Source organism: Anas acuta, chromosome 18, assembly GCF_963932015.1.
Source record: "Anas acuta chromosome 18, bAnaAcu1.1, whole genome shotgun sequence".
NCBI classification, from domain to species: domain Eukaryota; kingdom Metazoa; phylum Chordata; class Aves; order Anseriformes; family Anatidae; genus Anas; species Anas acuta.
In genome coordinates this window covers 11,736,652-11,756,859 of record NC_088996.1, presented here as the reverse complement: position 1 = coordinate 11,756,859, position 20,208 = coordinate 11,736,652, and the positions used below count along the sequence as shown (strand labels likewise).

General features: G+C 46.2%; 2 long non-coding RNA genes across 2 annotated transcripts in view; both read left to right on the top strand.

Moving 5' to 3' along the window:
- The window catches only part of LOC137841928 (uncharacterized), a 127,660-nt gene extending 116,144 nt beyond the window's left edge, over positions 1-11,516 (top strand). The window contains exon 9 of the long non-coding RNA XR_011088837.1: positions 238-11,516. This is a non-coding gene — a long non-coding RNA (uncharacterized lncRNA). The remainder of the gene's footprint in view (positions 1-237) is intronic.
- A 5,823-nt stretch (positions 11,517-17,339) lies between these two features.
- On the top strand, positions 17,340-19,291 carry LOC137841774 (uncharacterized). Its single transcript, XR_011088735.1, has 2 exons — positions 17,340-18,015; positions 18,052-19,291. It is a non-coding gene; the product is annotated as an uncharacterized lncRNA (long non-coding RNA).
- Positions 19,292-20,208: the final 917 nt, after the last annotated feature.

Sequence of the window (20,208 nt, the reverse complement as noted above, 5' to 3'; positions counted from 1 at the left end):
CCCCAGTTTCACTGTTATTTTTTCCCTCGTTCTGGAGTTTAACATAGTCAGTGATTTTTCTTCCTGCTGCTTCCCACCCACAAAATAACTTTTATTTATTCCCACCTTAAAAATAAAAGAAGGATTTTTTTTTTTTTTTTCCGGTGCCCCACCCCTGCCTTATGATTTTTAAATTGCAAATCTTCTGACTTTATTTTCTATTATTTTAAACAATAAAATTGTATTTTTTTCACACAGAAATGTATTTTGGATGAAATACTGTTCCTCTCTGGAAATCTCCTGCCTCCAAATTCATGGATTTGCTCCTAATGCCACTGAAATTGTTTAATGCATTTAAAATTCGTTTAAGTAGATAAAGTGAGCTGGGAGAGTCATTAAAAGACAGGGTTTTCCTTGACGGTAGTAAAAGATTTGGGAACAGATCCTGACTGGGCCTAACAACTGCAACCAGGTGAGAAAGTGGCCCGTGAGCTGGGAGACGGGAGAAAATCAGCGCTGAGAAGAGGCACCTCAAAGCCCCAAATAAAAGTCCCACAGGGCACCCTGGAATGGGGCAGGGAGCCCTCCCAAGCCTTGTGGGGTTGCATCGGAGCTTTATTTAACAAAAGCAGTCACAAACAGGGCCCAGGATGGCTTTATGTGCCATCTAGTTCAGAGGCAGGGGTAGGGGGGGAAACATATAACATTTTCTCTTGCCTCCCACATAGGCTGAGTAAAGGGTTAGATATTTGTCTCAAATAATATTCTCTCGCTGCTTCTCTGCTCTGAGCTTTAACCTTTCCAGATTTTCCCATTAAAATGCTTGGAGGGGAAAAATGGAACAAAATCTTAAAAAATAGCACCCTCATGACCTGTGACAGCCGGCCCTTCAGTGGGGTGGGATGTCCTAGTGCTGGATTTGGGACGTGGGTGATTGCAGTGGCCTCTTTGAGGTCTGTCATTACTGAAAGTCCTCTCCCTTCTTCTGTTCTTTAGGTTATAGCACCCGTGTGGCTCAGCCTGCCCTTGCTGCTGTCCCCTTGCCTGCCTAACCTGCTTTTCATTTGTCCCCAGTGTCTCCAGGATGTTTTTTTTTGTCTTTAGCTCCCACTTTTCAAGACTGAGCTAAACGCATGATCTTGGCATTGCTATTTAGTGAGTGTCTCACTTGGACTCTGCTCGAGTTTCTACATCTTCACAACAGGGCTGACACTAATTGCCCATTTGCAATGTATTTCCAGACGCGTGGCTGCAGAGTGCTATATGAAAAAACAGGCATTGTTATTATGAAACTTTCAGGAAAAAAAAAAATTAATAGATTCAAATAACTCCATGGTCATTAAAACAAACCTTATGTGGATGGAGGAGACCAGAGCTGAATAAACCTTGAGCAAACACAGCCTTTCAATATGAAACACACACTGGTTTTAATCAGCGGTGCCAAATAAGTTTTATTTTCCGAGGTTTCTTTTCCCCTCATCTCCTTCTTTCAATATTATCAGTTGCAGAAGGGGAACATTGCCCGGCTCCTGCTCTTAATGAGTATCATTTTTAAAAAAAACAACAACAAAATGCTCTGCTTGGGCTGGCCAGGTCTCAAGTTGCTTTCGGCTCCGCTAGGATCTCAGCCAGCCTTTGTGAGCGTGTCGTCCCGAGTTTAAAGCCCCTCTATTTTTCCCCAGACTTTGGACAAAATTGGGTTCAAAGCCCCATCAGCCAGGAGGGGAGCGCCGCCGACCACCGCCTTGCGTTCGCTTCCTTTAGGGCAGCCACGAAGCCGTTTTTCATCCTGCCTCACCAAAGCCTCTCCTGTGTTTGTTTGGGAGACAGAAATAGCTTTCTGCTAGGAGGATGATGAGGTTACACATCCTGAGCCGTCACGGTGAATCAACAGCCTGGAGCGGGGAGCTGCTGGGGCTGCCGGCTGCCTGCAAGGCAGGGAGTGGGAATGGCCCTCGGAGGGGAGCGCGGTGTCCTTGGGGACGTCTCGGGGCTTTTTGGTGCCCTGGCTCCTCCACGAGGCCCTGAGGAAAAGGGAACGTGCCTTCTGACTTTATCCTGCTATCCTTACACCAAATCCAAGCTCATCTCTGGGGGAGGAATTTGGAGGCAGCAGCTTGTACGCTGCAAAGGCTGGGAGAAAATGGTGCGGCCAGCTCCTTGCTAACACACACCTAATTTTTAGTAAAAGCTGTGATGTCTGCACACAAGTTGGTTTGTAGGTGCTCAATTCAGCAGCAAGGCTAACAGCTGATGATCGCAGAGGTCTTTTCCAACCTAAATGCTTCTACGCCTTGCAATGAGATAGTGGAGGAGAGCTTTTGGGTGACACATGGCTCATTCCTGCATGGGAAGCCCTGAGCCTCCTTTCCCTGTCTGGAATAAACGAGCACCCTCCTGCTGATGCCATCAGGCCCTGTGACCACGAGCTAGGCTCAGACGTGCTCTCGGTGGCTGCAGCAGCACAAAGTTGTGAAATTCATTGGCAAAAGTGCCTGTGCGCCTTGTTCCCTGCTGGTGGGTTTAGGTCCAAATCAGTAGTGGTATTTTTTTCACCTTTTTCTTTGTAATTTCACCAGATTGTAGACATGCAGTGTAGACATGATTCCATGTAAATATATTTTGTCCTCAACTAAGCTGAGTCTATCGGGCTGCATTTGTTGCTGGTGAAGATTGTGAATGGAGACGTGCAGTAAATTCTAAGCAGCTGCCAGCTCCTGGTGATGCTGAGCTCCCCGCTTCTCAGCTCAGCTGGCCAACGTTTCTGTGCTAAAACCGGTGATGCCGGGTTCAGATATAACCCAGCCTGAGGTCTGTAACAGTGGCACAGACATTCCCTGTCAACAAATACTCTCAAACAGTGACGACAGTGCCCTAAAGCAATTTCCTTCTGAAGCTGCTGGAGGTGACGGCTGACTCATAAAAGCTTGGGAGCCTCCAGATTCCTTGGCTGGGTGGGATGTCCTGCTGCTCCTCTGAGGGTCTCGCGCTTGGGCAGGACTTTGTGTCCTGTCAACTCAGAGGATCAGCAAGTGGGTGGTGGCCGGGCTAGGCTGAGCAAGAGAGACAAGGGAATAGCAGAGACCAGGAACTGACCTGGTGACGTAGCAGTGGGATGAGCTCTTGATTTTGCAAGAAAAGGCATATTCCTTTCCTCATTGTTTCTAATTTTATTTTATTTTATTTTATTTTATTTTATTTTATTATTTTATTTTATCTTATTTTATTATTTTATTTTATTTTATTTTAATTTAATTTTGTTTTAAATTAAATTGAATTGAATTGAATTTTACTTATTTTATATTGTTATTTTGTTTTATTTTATTTTATTAATTTAATTTTACTTACATTACTATTTTATTTTATTTTATTAATTTAATTTTCCTATTTGCTATTTATTTTATTTCACTTATTTTTTATTGCACTTCTGGAGACACCAACGGAGGAACACATGGTCCTGTCACCTAGCTGGCTGCCAGCTCCCACCCCTGGTTTTCTAGCAGCGTGGCACCGGGCAGATTCCCCAGGGATGAGACAACCCCAGCGGTGCCCACATGTCCGTGGGGCGGTTTAGGTTCCTGGGGGCTGTGCTGGAGCATGACTAACGAGTGAGCCATAGGGGAAGGTGCAAGAGACGCACTGCACCAAGGCTGAATAAAGCAGAGCCCCCTTACCCAAAAAACGCATCCTGAAGCCAACAGGAGCAGTGAGGGGTGCTGCAACCCAATCCCAGCCCCATTGCACTGCCTCTCCTCAAGGAGTTCCCCCCGTGTTCTGGAACCACTGCTGACAATCGGCTCACCTGCAGATATTTAGGAAGGGGAAGCCTCAGCACCACGCCACCAGAGACCATCCCTTTGGGGCAGGTGGCCGCATCGCCCCATCTCCCCACGGATTTTAGTCACAGATCAAGTTATCCCACACCGTGTCCAACGTGACTCGGGCGTTACTCACCCTGTTTACCCCTTCCACCCCCCCTCGTTCCTCCTGCAGTGCCGAACCAGTCGTGGCACCTAACCGAAGCCGTCTCAGCGGGGCGGGATGGCCGCCTCGTCTGCTGGATACGTCAGGTCATGGAAGTCCTCCCAAGGGGTGTAATTAGCGATCACCACACCCTCCTTACGCACCCTGGGCTTGACGAGGCTCGTTGGGCTGCGAGCCCTCGAGCAACACGAGGGAAAAGCACGGGGTGAGTGTGCCCAGAGGGGCTGCAGGCGCCCACCGCCCGCTGCCCACCCCCTGTCCATGGGGTTTCGGAGCCCAGCAGTGCACAACTCGGCCCCATTTACCTGCTGGTTGTGTATTGCACCCAGAGTGGGCTTGGAGGCAACTTGTCACACTCTACTCTGAAATACTAGTGGGGAAAAATATCCCTCTCTTCGCAAAATTACTTATGCCATCAATATTTGCTGCTAAAAATATCAGTTTCTACAAACTGAAAAAAATATATATATATTTTTTCCCATTGCTACAGCTTTCTCCCATTTTTCCAGTGGCATAAATAGAAAAAGGCTATTATTTTTTTTTAACTTTAGATTCATATTTTTGAAAAGACAAAAAAAAAGCTAAAAAAAAAAAAAAGCCAAGAGGTAAATGTGTCTGGCAAAACCTTCACTTACTAAAAATATGTCAGATGACTTGGAAGGATATTTCCAAGAGAACATGAGAAAGTGTAAGATCAACTCTATTTGCAAATGAATGGCCTTTGGATGATAAGTGGCAGAAAGGAAACCACTGTTCCTATTTAACACAGCTCCAAATGTGCAGCTTATAAACTTCCAAACTTCCTGATGATTTCAGGCTCGTGGTGTCCCTCCTTCCTTCTCCCACCTCCTTTCTTTCTCTCTCTCTCTCTCTCTCTTTTTTTTGTTTTTCTTTTTTTTTTTTTTTTTTGCATCATCAAATGTGATTTATCTTTCCCCTTTATTCTCATGCTTGGCTCCTTTTCTCTCTCACTCAGGTCAGCTTCTCAGACCTGGTCTTACATCCCCTTACGAGCTGTCCTAGCACCAGCACAGCTCGCAGCATCCTCAGAGGATGCCAGTGCTCAGCGGCTGCTCTCTGAGCTACAGAGCTCTTGCATTTCTCCCTGGTATCTGCTCTACACAGATGCCTGGGCTGATTTTCGGTGGAGTTACCTGTGCTCCTGGGTCAAACCTCTGAGACTCTCTCTGATCCTCTGGGCAAAAAGCCCACAGCCTTTAGGACAGGAAGATGCCTCCAGCTCAGCTTAGGGAGGAAAAATCTGGCATTTGCTTTTAATTGATTTTTTAAGCTCTGCCCTTACAAAGATCTAAAATAAAACACAAGACGCATGAAGGAATGAAAAAGAGCAGGATGTCAAATACGTGACCTACGTCAGCAAGGAGCTCGCTCTCAATAATCCTCCACCTGAGCTACCTGGGGGCAAGGAAGGAGGCTGCGGGGACACGTCCCACGGGAGGCAGCCGTGGGTCCTGGCCTCGGGGCTGCTCAGCAGCACGCCAGAAGCAGGAGGGACACGTTAATGCCAAGAAAGTCCCCGTCTTCGCTCCGGCAGGTTTATTATCCTAATTGACTTACAGAGCCCGGTTCTAAATTAGCCTGCTTGGAAAGGTGATCAGCACCAGTAATTTTCCACTTTATGGCATACTTTATAATAAATAATTAAAGAAAATCATAAATAGCAGCAGTATTAGATCACTGGCACACACGAAGTAGTTTTAGTTGAAAATATGGTGTAGAAAAGAGGTTTTTTTTTTTGATGATGCATCCTTAGAAGCGTGTCTGTGTTACGCTTTGGCCATAATTAAATTATTGCTTATAAGAACTTTTGCTTCGTCAAAAAGAGGAAAAAAAAAAGCACAATTACAATAATTCCATTTCAGTGTTTTCCATAAGCTTGTAGCCAAGTTGGCCAATAACTAAGGCAAGGAGCAGGGAAAAAAAAAAAAGAAAAAAAAAAGGTATGTATTGTATACTCACTTAAAACTTGGCTAGAAATGACCTTTTATTGTCTAATTTTTTTTTCCATGCCCAACTTGGCTACTTGCGACAAACTCATTGCCAAGTTTCTACAGTGTGTTATTTTCCTATGTGTTATGTGTTCAAAAACATTTTTAAAGCTGCCCTCCAAGCGTCGTACACGGGTTTTGCATGGACGAGGCAGCGGAGGCTGGGTTTGGGCGCATTACTGATGCAGATGCGGGTGCTTAAAAGCTCGCTGTGTTTTGTTGGCCTTTTTATTCCCCCCCCCCTCTCCTGCTCCCTGCGTAGCCCAACATGGCAAGGCCTCCAAATGGGCTGTGCTCGCAGACGCGGCTGAAGACAGCCGTGTGATGGTAATGTAAACCTCCTCTGTCGGCCTGGAGAGGCACCAGGAAACAGCCCCAGGAATGCTTTTTGCAGCGCGGGGCCACGCGGTGGCATTTGTCACAGGCACCCGGCCGCTGCGCGGTGACGTGCCTTGAGTCTGAGCACTCCGACGGCTTTCAATTAAATCATAAGGAAGAGGTTCTGGGTTAGACCTGAAACTGGGCTCTTCAGGGAAGAAAACCAACCCCCAGAGCAGCTCCTGTCGCTTTGTCCCATCCATAAGGACCAGCCCATTGCACCAGTGATGCTTCAGTCACGATCAAATAACTGCAGCTCTTGGCACATTTCAAGCGTAATTTCTGAGTCCCTCATTAAAAATACCACACTGGAATATAGGTAAAGACCAGGACAGATAAAGAATATGCACAGGCATATTCTTATTCTTATTTGGAGTCTTTTTAAGTCAAGAAAAAATAAGGATTTTAAGGTTTGATGCTTTTTTTTTTTGTGGCCACGCATTTTAAATTTGCATTTCTCTGCATTTGCCTCAGAGATCTGTTCATTTCTTTCTTTCTTTTTTTTTTTTTTAATATATTTGATTTCATATTCTGTTTTTCTGTTTTTATTACTTTTTTATGAAGTTCTGCAGTGCTTTATTTATCTATTTATTTATTTTGTGGTGAGCAGCCATGATATGACTGATGCCTCTGACAAATTCCAGTCACAAAGTCAGCCACTCAAAAGCGATAATGAGGGCAAGACTTTCACAGCTTTTATTTCCTCTACGTATTTTGTCCTGTATAAACTTACCCAAAGGGTAAAGCCTTCAGACATCCTGATCATGAAACTGCCTGTGCACGTATTTAATTTTATTATCACGCGGCACAAGCTGAAGACATCTATTTCTAACTTTTGAACATAATTTATAAATTCAGAAAAGTGAAATAAAAGTGAAAGTTTCAAATGTTGTACGAGTTTTCTCTCTACATCTTGTGATGCAAAAGGTTTTTTACAGCCCTACCTCTAATGGTTTAGGAGCAAGGGGCTCCTCAGCTGAGACAGGAGCCTGAATCGATCAAACGTAGCAGAAGGTGATTGTATTTGTGAAGGGTCCCTCTCTGTTCTGTGACTGTCCTGTTTTCATATGCTTGTTTTCACTCTGATGTAGATGGACTCTTCATTTGCATGCTGGTAATTGATCGCATATTTAACTCTTCTGCGTGCTCTGCTGGGAGTTGTTGGGTTACTCAAATGTAGGTCAAATAAGAGAGGACTTGGGGAAAAAAGTGAGGGAGAGAAAATTGAGAGAGGAAAGGTCATGTGCAGCGTGGTGCACACAGATGGCTTATTATCGCTAGGACCATGTGGCAGAATCCAAACTCATCCGACAGTCTGTTTTCGTGATGCAAAACTCCTTCAGGGACTGCTGAACCTCCGAAAGCACCCGCGTGAATTCTGCAGGATGTTCTCACTTAGCTGACCTTGCAGAAGCCTTGGAATAGTTGCAATTTCAAATCTGCTTTTGCAAGCTAAGAGGTTTGGTGCGAGGCTGTGATGGGATGGAGATCCGTTTTAACGTTCACCAGGTCTCTAAACCCAGACCCCACAGGTTTTGAAGGAGTAGATGGACATTATGTAGGTCCCACCTTGCCTTGCATCTCAGCAGGGGTAAAGTAGGAGAAGCACCTTCCTGTGGATCAACCCTTAATTTTCTCCTGCTCAAAGACCACGCAGAAAGCAAGATTGAAGCGACTGAAAGATTTATGTTGGAACTGGATCCCCATGGATCAGAACACGAATAACACCTCCGTCCCCTCCCAAATCTACCAGACCTGACCTTTCACAATCACCATTTCCTGACCACTGACTCCAAAGAAAATAGAGCTGCTGCTTGGTATTTAATGGAAATCTGCTCAAAACTTGTCAAAATACACCACCGTGCATGTCAGATGCCTGGGACAAGACCTCTACAGTAGTTTCCAGAAACCCAGCGCAATTACTTACATTTTAAATTATCTTTAATTGTCGCATGTGAGTTACAGAAACATTTCTCCCCACTCTGAAGCAAGACCTCGCTATTAAGAGTCACCCCATAATTGCAGCTTTAATAGGGGAGCCGCAGCAGGTCAGCCGCGAAGGTTAGCGCGGGGCGCAGCGAGGCGAAAGCGGCTGCTGCACACCCGTAAGTGGAAGTGACACGCCACAATAGCCCCATCAATTATGTAGGGGCAGTTTGGAGTGTAAACTTTTTAGCGAATCTAATTACCCCACCAGATGTTTTAATCCAATCTCCCCGCCCCTCCCCTGCCATCAAATGCGCCGTGGGTTTTTTTGAGCTCCTGGTATGGAAAAGTCACCTGGGCCACACGATCTAGAAGAAACTTGACGAGTTTTTTTTTTGCAGGACCTGAGCATCCTTTTGCTCTCCGAGAGATTATTCAGGGTTGTGGGTGGGTGCACGCACATTCGGGATGCACGGGATCGAAGCGAATCAGAATGAACGCACTCCTGCATTGATAAGGTTGGCACGGAGGGTGCAAGACTGATGAAAAATAGATGAGCTGGTGTAAAATGTGCTCAGGAGCTGAATGACAACTGTTAGCCTGGCGATGCCAAATGGAAGCAGGCCCTGTCAATAGCATTAGAGACGCTGCACCAGATTTTCCAAGGCTGTTTGCAAATTGACCCAATGTTCCTGTTGACACGAAACCTTGAAAGCGCGGCTAAAAGCAGCATTGCTGAACACGCCTGATTTGCTCACAGATTGTGGTCAGATGTGAGCACGAAAGAAACGACTTGCCTGTGCGTCTAGGAGAGGGGAAAATAGTGAATTAACTGTGCACACAAATGCATGATGTTACCTTCTCAGCCGTGCAGAGCAGGGAAGGAACCTACCAGCATGGCGAGGCGTTTCCTCCTCCTTCAGTGAAGTTTGGTTTTGGCTTGGTGGGAAATTGGGGTGTGTGCATGCAACGTGTTGACCAGTCCTCAGCCTCGCCTGTGGTGTTTGGAAAAATCTCTGTCTTTGGCAACTTAAAACCCTATAATGAGAAAAAAAAATAAAACAAAACAACAGTAATAAAAAAACCCACAACCACAAATCAGAGGAGTCTCAATCTGTTCTTTGTCAGAGCTCCAGCTGAATAATTTGCTGGTCGTTATTTTCGCCAGCTTATCGCATTAATAGATGCTTTTCTTCCCTTCTAGCCCAGTTCCCCAGTCGGAGAACAGTCAGACTTGTACCAAGCACAGCTTCAGGCGCAACTCTTGGGATGGAAACATGCAGAGCAAACAATGAAACAAGACTGTTTATAAAGCCTTCAACACATTAGGCAGTGGAGAAGAGCCCAAGTTTCCACGTAAAGGCCTGAATGGACAAGAATGACGTGGAGCACATGGAAAATATGGAAAATGTGGAATAAGTAATAAAATTATAAATAAAACAAATACAATAAATTGGGAATGCAGTTTTACTTATAATGATTTGTGTTCCTAGTAACCCAAGACTCCTTTACCTTTGGAAAATTGTGTGTTTTTCCAACGGGGGAGCTGGCTGCAGGTGACAGGTCTGCCTGGTTGTACGGTGGGTTGGATCAGTGTGCGGCTGCAGCGTTCAGCAGGGAATCAGGTCTCCAGCAGGCTTGTGGGAGCCCCTTCTCGGACAATGACTTGCAGCACGATCGCAGGGAAAATCACTTAATCAGTCGGTGGTTAGTGTTAGTGCGGGAAATTTGGCCAGAAATGAATCTTGGCTTGTTTTGGACAGAGAAATTTGCATTGGGGAAGTTAGACAGATGCATTCTTCCCATTTTGCTTTTTTTTTTTTTTTTCTTTTTCTTTCTTTCTTTCTGTATTTGCTTGGTAACTGCAGTTAATGTGTGGGATGGGGATTCTGGTTGTCCTTGCCATGAAAGCTGGCAGATACTTCTGGGCCTCAGACTGTGGGACTGCCTGCAAAATCTCTGCTTTCATAAAATGCTTGTGAGGAGGCTTTCTTTAACATCTTTGGTATCTTTTCAGCTCCAGAAAGGAATGCTCAAAAACTGACTGAAACAAAAGTAAAAAAGTGCTCATCTGCTTTAACCACAGCTGGTGCCTTATCATCCGATTCACAACAGCTAGCTTTACAAAAGAAACTTATAAAACATGTGAAATATCCCTTGTATTTGGAAGGTTAAAAGGTCTGATGGAACCCAGGAGCCAGCATGGTTAAGGGCACCTGTAGTGAAAGCCAACAGCGACTGGGGCAGGATCCCAATGCCTCTGACCCTCATTGCAATGAATTTGGTACCAATTTAGCTGTAGCCCGTTGGACACGGCTTTGGTAAAACTCAAGAAAAAGGCTCAGATTCATGCTTTCCAGCCTGAAGAACTGATATCCAAACAGACCATCCAAGGGGAAGCAGAAGCCCAGAGGAGTGAAGCAACTTGCCCAGAGTCATTACAAGAACCAAAGCTTGCACAGAAAGCAGGCGGGGGCCCTGCTGCAGACACCGTGCCACAGCCCGAGATGATTAAGTGCCGAGCTACACGAGACTGTCCCTTTGCTGTATGTCAACAGCCTGGAAAATTCCCTTTGATACTGCTGTGACAGTTTGGTTTGCTGTGCTGGCAATAAAAGGAAAAAAAAAAAAAAAAAAGTGTGTTGGGGGGGGCGGGGAGTACAAGCCGGGTATGAATTGCGGCTATTCTTCAAGGTGAAAGATCTGAATTTCCATTTTCCTCTGCCATTAGGACTGATATGGGTCTGACTGGCCACTATACGGTGAAAAAGTCCCTCCGTGTGCCAGTATTGAAAACTGTTTGTGCATTAGTTGGAGCCTTTGCCAGTGAAATAATATCATCTCCTTTGTTTATTATATTGAAACCCGATAAAAGAAAGCATCGGAGGGGGAAAAAAAGTAAGTTTGTGGTGTGAAATGAATGTTCTCGTCTGGCTCCAGGATGCAGCCGTGAGTAACGTCTGTGGCATCGCCAGGCGGCCGATGGCAAAAACAAGTCATTGTGCTGCAGCTGCCAGCGGGGGCAGCTCCAGAGGGGCTGCCCGTCCTCCCCAGGGGATCCTGACCCCGCACCGTTATGGGGACGGTCCCCTTTGGGGGCATTGCTCCTGGGGTGGTGGGGATGGCATAGACTGAGTAGCTCAGGGCCAGACTGAGGTGCTCTGCACTGTAATTCCCAACAAGGTAGACCCATGAAAGCTTGTTTCGAAGTCCAGCATTATTTCAGTGCCCCAGCATTTAAAGCAGACCCACTCCCCCCAGTATTTTGCTGAAAAAGTGACAACGCATTGATAACTATCTCTGGCTCCAAAGGTAGCTCTGCTGGATTGCAAATTAATCAATTTTCTGCTCAGAAGAGACCTGAACCAAGGGACGTGTTCTTTCCAAAGGAGAAAGTTATCCTGTCTGTGCTGTCAGTGTGCTTGCAAGCTGAGAGATCCACTTTGAAGTACAGCGACAAGAAATTACATTATAAAATGTAAGCAAAGGCAAGGTCCCTGTACAAAAAACAACGAACCAAACAAAAAAGATCTAAAAGATAACACATGGCTGGAGAACTGTGGGATTCCAAAAGTATTAAACAACGAGGGAGAGGAAGAAGTGTGAGTGAAATTGCACATTGTGGATGCCTCGGGCCAGTCGTCCCCATTTTATTTCACTTTTATAAGCGTTGGCACAGAGGGGTCTCACTCTGTGACAGGGGACCTAGGTGTTAATGCAATAGCAGTTGTAATAATGGCAGCAACAGCAGCAGAAATAAAGGCAAAGTCGGCACAAGATGGCATGGCTCGGTCTCACTGCCAGCACCCGAGCTGACCCAGCTCTGCACGGGGTCAGGCAGTCCCTGGGGAGGCTTTTGTGCCTCTCTAGGTCCAGAACTGACAAATCCAGCACCATCAGTGTTACCAGCACAGGCCTTCAAGGATTTGCTGTTCCAGAAAAACAGCATTGTCTTAAAAAAAAAAGATAAAAAAATAAAAATAAAACAAACAAACAAAACAGAAATGCCACCACCAACAAAAAGAAAATCATAAAGGTTCATTTGAAAATATATGGAGGATCCTTCGTAATCGGGTTTTAAGTTTTAAACCTCTAGGGTGCCTTTCACATCATAGTTTCTGGCATCTGTGCAACAAAGGCGCACTGGAAGCAGCCTGGCTCGAAGTGAAAGCTGAGATTCACATGACTCTCAGGGCTGGGGTTTTACAGAAACAAGAAAACCAAACATCACCCCCTCACCAGCTTACATCATGGCACTTTGACATTTTGCATCAGCAACACAGAACTGCTCCTGCCCTCCCGAAGTGCTGCAGCCCATCAGCCAGTCCCTTCTCTCCAGCGCTGCTCTGTGGGATGCTTTTGAGATGAGGGCTGTATTAAAGGGATACCCCACAAATTTAATACGAAAAATAGAGAACACTAAAGGAAAAAGAGCCCCTTCTGGCAACAGATGGCCCACGAGGTTTTTCTGCAAGTTTGGGAAGCAACAGCAGCTGAGCAAGGAGAGAGAGCCCAGTGAGGACAGGTTAAGGGCTGTCTCTCTGCCACATGTCCTGGGCACCCCTGGGATTTTCCACCTTGGCACGTGTGCCCTGGGCTTGCTCCCCACCCTTTGCACCAGCTGCCAAGTCCCTTGGGGCAAGCAGAGTATTAGGGAAAGTTCTGGGGTAGTGCAGGTGGTGTAACACTCATCCACTGCATGGTGAGCTCTTCACCTTTCAAGCCTTTGCTCTGCCTGACTTGCAGTTTTCTGCAAGTTTTCAGCCTGCTGGAGACTTCTCTAAGGCCAAACCCTCCAAGTTGATGGGATCTGCCATGATCAGGTCTCTGCTGGTGCTCTGGTGGCTGTGTCACAGCTGCAGTGTTCATGAGCTGCTCGTTTTGGAAGCTTCTGCAGATTATTGGAGTTAAACCGGTGCACGGTCCCTGCCTGCAGCTCTCCAATGCACATGAGCATCCTTGGATCCCAAATTGCCATTTGGGGCTGAGCTCTGCAGACCCCACTCCACAAATCTCTTCTCCCACTGTTGCCTACATCCTCCTCCCTTGCTCAGCATCCCGGGCAGGATGGCTCCAGCTCCTGGTGGGGGATCTCCGGGAGGAATTAGCTGGGGAAGCGTCTTCTGCTGCAGCTGGGTGGGAGCTTGCGTAATGTTCTACCACTATCAGTCACTTTGCTCATATTTACTTCTTTTGGCCCTATTCTCTGCTCAAATAAATTTGCAGCTGCAGAGGCTGCGCTGTGGCAGAAAGCTGAAGGATTTATGTCCAGCTAGTGAAAGGTTTACAGCCCAGCAATGCGAAGTTGCACAGTTTCTGCTGCTGGAGATGCGTCCTCCTCCGCTGCTTCCCCCTGTGCAGCTGAGCTAAGGGCAAGATTGCCTCGTGGGCTGACTTTAGCTCTTCCTTGCATCTGCGGAGACAAACTCCACCCTGGCCATGGTCTGCAGGCAGGCATTCAGCCTGTCTGAGTCGCCCGTGCTGGTGCTGGCAGCGGTTCCTTGCTGTGTGCTTGACAGAGCCCTCCTGGGCGCTGTTTGAAGATGAGCTGGGATGAGCAAGGCTCCACATTTCATTCCCTGACATCTCTGCTCCATTAACTCGGACTGGCCCAAGCACTTTGGCTACAAACGCGTGTGTCTGGGGCAGGCTCACAAGCGCTCGCCCCGCTGCAGTAACACGCTCTGGAGAGCTTTTACTTGCTCAGAAAGGGTGATTGTGCACAACTTTGAATTCCAAAAAAAGGTAAATTATGAATGTTGTTGTCTGAGTTTGATTTATAATCGACAGGGAGAGGCTGTGCTGTGGTGGCTAGCTGAGCAAACAGGATTGGTGCTGGTCCTGGTCCCACCCAGGCCCTGGGATGTGGCGGTGCCTTCCCTGTGCCGCGGTGCCCATCACTGGTACGAGCCCTGTTGGTGGAACTGCCCTGTTTGGCTTGTTGCTTCTTTAAAACAAAATACCCACCAAACAAAACAAAACAAACAAACAAAACCACACAAAAACCAGATTTCAATAACATATGGCATAAAGTCACAATAGCAGAAAGGAAATCCCTGAGGTGGCTCGCCTCAAAATACCCTCTTCATTGCCCTCCCCTGGCTCTCCCCTCTCAGCTATGGGACCGAGGGTGCTGGAAGGGGTCTGGGGATGCTTGGGGCTAGCAGGGCTGGGGGGGCAGCTGCTGCCTTGGTTTCCCTTAACCCCGGCTCGAGCCGAGGCTTTGGCTGTGCTCCCCATGCAGCAGGACGTCAGCCCTCACTCAAGCTGTCTTCATTTAAGTGTTTGGTGCTTCACAGATTACTTCCAGGCCCCTGGAGGGTAGAAAGTCTTTTACCTCCTCTGGCCCCGGGACTGTTCCAACAGCTGTAACTATTTCATTTTTAATTTACTCGATACAACTTGTCTCTGCTTAATCCATCAGGACAACGTTGAGGGTTCCTGACCCATAAATCCAGGGTGGGAGGGTGGAGGGGACTGCAGGGGAGGGAAAAGAAGGGAAAAAAAAATACAGAAAAAGAAAGAAGGAAAAGGATTTTGAAAAATTGTGTCTAGATTGTAGCCAAATGTGTTTTTCCAGGCTTACTGCAAAGTGCAAGATTAGAATCAGCAAAAGAGCCAGGTCTCACCTCAGTGCCTGGGGGCGAGGAAGGACCTCAGCTTTTCTCATGGCGACGTACGGCACCGCCACCAAACTGAACTTCTTCAACAGCTTAAACCTCCCAGATTTGTCTGGAATGGACTTTAATCCTTTTTTTTTTTCTGCTAACCAATTCCTTTTGTTAAACACATACATTAAAGTGACAAAAAAACTCACTGAATATTTACATATATAAGCAAAATAGGTTTTACATTATGAATTTTTAAAGGCAGAACATCCTCGCCTTCAGGTGCCACTCTGCCCCCAATGCCCACCGTTAAAGGCTCTCTGCTCTTCTTTGGGTGGGTGGTAGGACTGCTCTAAATCAATCAGCTGACATTAGACTAATGTCTAATTAGCTATGGGTGGGCACGTGCTTTGATTATAGGAAGAACCTCAGGCAATGACTTGTGTTTTTAAGACCCACTTCTACACATATCAATCATCTTCTGACACACGGAGCAGGAGAGAAGAAAAATAAGCTGCAATGAAAAAAAAAAAGGATTAAATTCTAAAATATTAATGTGTACATGAGAGTGTGCATAACCATACGGCTACACTGCAGTTCCTCCTGAAAGAAAGAACACACGCTCGTGCATTAATAGCAGGACTTTCTCTGGCTTAGGAAGAAGTCCAAGAAATAAATTTTTCCTTTACCATCCTCTGTGATTTTAAGCAAAGAGACAGGTTTCCTTTTTAGGGAGAGAAAGGTAAGATGCCGCGTCCCAAGGAGACTTGATACTGCTGAAGGTATTTTAAACAGAGCTAAGCAGACGTCTCCCATCAGCGGAGCTCCTTCTTTGGGGGACGTAGCACCAGGCTGTGTTCCCCCTGCCTGCTGCTGCCGTGTCTCACAGCCATTCATGGCCGTGGTCCTCCCCAGCTCCATGCTGGCAGCCCGGCTGTGCTGAGACCAAATTTCCCCCCGAGGAGATCAGCAAAGACTGAAATCAGTGCTGGAACAAAACAAAATCTTCATACATTTCCAAAGGGGGTTGCTTATTTGTTTTATTTTGTTTTTAAATAGTCATTTTTTCCCTTTTTCTCCTGCAACTCATCTCCTATTTTTCTAGCATTTATATGATGGGGCCATCTCTCTGCTTTCTTCCCTGCACGTGACAATTTGCCCAGCTTGGCCGTTTGCTGCACGTGTTCTGCTCTCCCTAACTAGCTCCATCTCTCCTTTGTAGTCACCCTCTGCCTCGAGAGGCTCCCCAAGTGCGGACAGCAAGACTGCGAAGACAAAATTGATGCTAAGTGAGAACATTTCAAGTTGGAGAATTTCTCTACGTCAAAAAAGAAAAAAATAAAATAAAACCCTCTTCAAAAACCACCGTCTCCATTTCTCACTTTAATTGTTTCACTTCAGTCTGTGTAACAATGCCTTGGTTTATTGGGAAAGACAAGAGGGATTTTTTTTAAATTACACATAGATATAGAAACCGTATAGGAAAGGTTCTAATTATAACTATTAAACTCAGAGAATAAAGGGATACAGTATTCCTAGTCTGCTTGGTGGTTAGGAGTTATGCAATACTTTCTGTGCTTTAAAATGTGTGGCAAACGGGGCAATTTTTTTAAAAGGAAGAATTATTTTTATTTTATTAAAATCACCCTCAACATTGTTCTGCTTTGGGTGATTGACTTCACCTCTTTCCTGAAACTCCCGATGCAGAGCAGATGGGGAAGAGGTTTCTGTGAGACATGCCAGAGGTGTACTTTAAATAATAATAATGCTAGTAATGCTAGTAATAATAAAAGCCTCTGATGTGCACACTCCGACTACTTTTCGCCTGGCTCCTCCTGCAATTCTCAAAGACCACATTTTAAAATTGTCGGGTGATGATTATCCAGGGATTAGGGATTAGCATGGTGGTTTGACTGCTTGTCAAAGCCTTAAAATAATACACAGATTAAAATAATTCAATTTTCTTTCCCAGTTCTCATCAATAATGAAGCAGATGATTTTAAACCCCGTGTAACCTCTGATGGAAAAAAAAATCTCCTGTGGGTAATGAGAAGGGGCAGATTTTCTGGGCGTTCTCATGATATCGGGTTCAATCTTACTTCAGTCTGATATCTGCAGAGAGATTTTGTAATATCTGTAGGGCTCAATTAGCTGTCAAGAGTTTGATAGGCTGACAGTCTCATTTAGTACACAGGGAAGTTAGAGATAAATGTAAAAATAAATATAATAGAGCTGATCACAGAAAGAAGTTTGCTCTCCTTTATGGAAAAAAAAAAAGAAAAAAGGAAAGAAAAGGAAAGGAGAGAGAAAGAAAAAAAAAAAAGGAAATCCCTTTCAAATGGTTAAACAAACAAATGAAAAAAAACGAAGTTTTCCAACTTAAACTCCTCCCTTTCTGGTGGCAACTGAAAGCAGCCTGGGGCTGGGCCTGAGGAAGAGGACGAGCTGGGGAAGGCAGAGCTCATCTCAGAGCACTGCTGGTGACCAGACGGATGGATGCATTTTCCCAAGGGGAAAACAAAATATTTCAAAAGAGGCAAACGCCAGGACCCTAAATGCCTTTAGTGGGGAAATGCACAAATATGTGGGGTGGGTGAAGAGGAAATAGAAAGGGAAAGATGCTGACAATGCAGATAAATGGGCACCTGAAACATGCAGGGCACAGAAACATTGCTCCTCGAAGCTGCTCCTCCTCCGAGGGCTGCAAGGGGACAGCGTTCTCTGGTCGCTATTTCTGGCTAGGAAAGTGTTTGCTGATTGCAGTGAAATTGCTTTCTTTTTCTTCCATATGGATGCTAGAAAATTCCCACCGATTTTTAGCAATTGCACATGTAAATCTCTGGCAGACTGAGCCCTTAACATCACACAAGCTGGGCTCCACATAAATTCAACCCACCTGATGCTCTTGCATCTGAAATACTATTGACGAGCACTGAGGGGCAGCTGAGCGATGGGGTGTGCTCTGCAGAGGCACAGCTGGGGTCCCGGGGGACCTGGTGAGTCCTCACAGCTACGTGAGTGGCCCTGGAGCTGCTTTGTGCCTTGATTCACAGCCTGGAAGAAGGTCCCAGACCACAAATCCTGCAGCGAGCCGCTGTGCCCAGCTCCTTGACTCAGGCTGCATGCAGGGAGTTAGGCTTTTTGTCTATTATTCTGTTTATTACCAGACTTGAAAATAATAACTCCTTCAGCTGAGGCTACACAACCACAATCAGGCAATTCAGTGCATGGCTTAGGTGTTCTCCTGGGTTCCCGTCTGACTTCAGGCCTTCACCAAAGAGTTTCTGAGAACAACTCTGCCTGTCTCTGCTTAGCTAGGAAACACCATCCCATCCTGGCAGACAACAATCTGGATGCGATTTCTCACCTTATGGGCCTGCTCCGTGAGGTTACAGCAATAAACGTGCCCAGGGATGATGCTGTTAGCTAGTATAGAGCTCCAGATGGTGCCAAAAGGTGCATTTTTTCAGCAGTTCGGGTGTTGGGAGGCACCACACAGGTGGGCTGCTTGCTTCTGTGGCTTCTCATTGCGTTTCAAACCTCTCTGAGGATATCGGTGCCCATGTGCAGAGCACTTACTGGTGACATGGTGCCTGCATTGCCAGCCAAAGTGACTTTGCAGAGCTCAGCACTGACATCTCTGCTGCAGCACCCACGGCCCCTCGGGAAGGGGAGCAGTGATGCAGCAGCAGGATGGACATTGGGCACGATGCTCCTCACGCTCCTGGGGCACCTCGGGGCTCCAAATCGGACACAAAGGACTCAGCCCTGAGTCCTGATGGGTGGCAACGAGAACAGACGAGTCTACCCCTGGCTCGCTGGCCACTTTTTCACCAGACGGGGCTTGCTGAAGGCCGCTTGTCTGGGAAAGCACGCTGGCACACCACTAGTTAACCTCCTAGGCACAAAGCTCTTATTCAAAACCCTTGGAGGCTCAGTGCCTTGCAAAGGCTCGGTGAAATGGTTGGGGAGCCTTGGTCCGGGAGGGCCCGGCTATTCCAGACAGGACCACAGAGGCAGATTGTGGTGTGGCTCTACCCGGTGGGCTTGACCTTCCCGAAGCAGTTTAACGCATCCCCATCCCCAGAAAACCACCAAGACTGAAGCTTTTTTGCAAAAAAATGAAGGCCTGTGTTCCACGGCTGCCTAGATTTCCTCTCAAGCTGTTAATTCCGAATCCTACAGAATCAAAAGCAAAATGCACTCGGGGCTTTAAACGTGTCACGACTGAATTGCCCTACAGAAAGCCCAGGTTTTATTCCTTTTCCCAGATCTCATGCTTGCTCATTAATTAGTGCAAGTTTGAGGAGATTAGATGACTTTTTAATGTTTCCCATGTAAAAAACGCATAAAGTGACTTTTTTGTTTTTTCCTCTGCAAATGGAAAAGGAAAAGTAAAGAGAACTTTTTCATTTATGCGCAGCTATTTTTTAATTTTTTATTTTATTTTTTTTTTTCTGAAAAATGTTGCCAGTACCCAGAAGTGTCAAATTCTAACACGCAGGGGGAATAATGTTGTTTTTTAGCTGGTAATAGTCTGTGTTTTTGTGGCTGACTATTGGGAAATTTTTAACATATTTCTTCATCCTGTACTTTCAGGAGATGAGATGACTTTTTTAATGTTCCAGCATAGAAAACCCATAAAGAAAGTGCACCTTTCTTATTGTCAGTGATCATGAATAGATCTTTTCCTTAGAAAGCAAAAGTAATTACATAACTGGGACTTTTTGTATGTACATCCTTATGTTGGTTTAACATCCAGAAACCTGATGATACACGTTGTTGTCTGGAATTTAGCTTCCCACCTGCACTCTTAGGATTTCAGGGGCGTGTTGGCACTTGGCATGCTGGCAGCAACTGGGACCCAAAGGAGTGTGAGGGGACGGATCTGCCCTGCAGGATGCTGCCTTGCAGGCTGTCCCATGCACTGCACCTGTGGTTTTCTGTGATTTTTTTTATAGTTCTTGCAGTGTCGGGGTGCTCGGGATAACATTTGGCTTTGCTGGAGGCTGGTGGGGTTGCAGCACTGCCCACCTGAATCTTCCCAGCAAAGGAAACTCAGAACATACCAATCCCTGCACCTTCAGATGGAGCTGGAAAATACCCAGTGACTGGAAGAATATCTCAGGGCACATCTCTAGGGCTTCTTTTTGGTGAAGGTAACATGGAAGCTACATCTCAGCTGTGGCAGTGGGCAGGAATCCAAAGGACACATCTGCACGCTGCAGAGCACAGCGTGCATGCCCCGAGCTGCACTCAGCCCAGCACCGAGCCGGGGCTCTGCTTTGCTCCATTCCGCCCTGCTCTGCTCAGGGCACTTGATG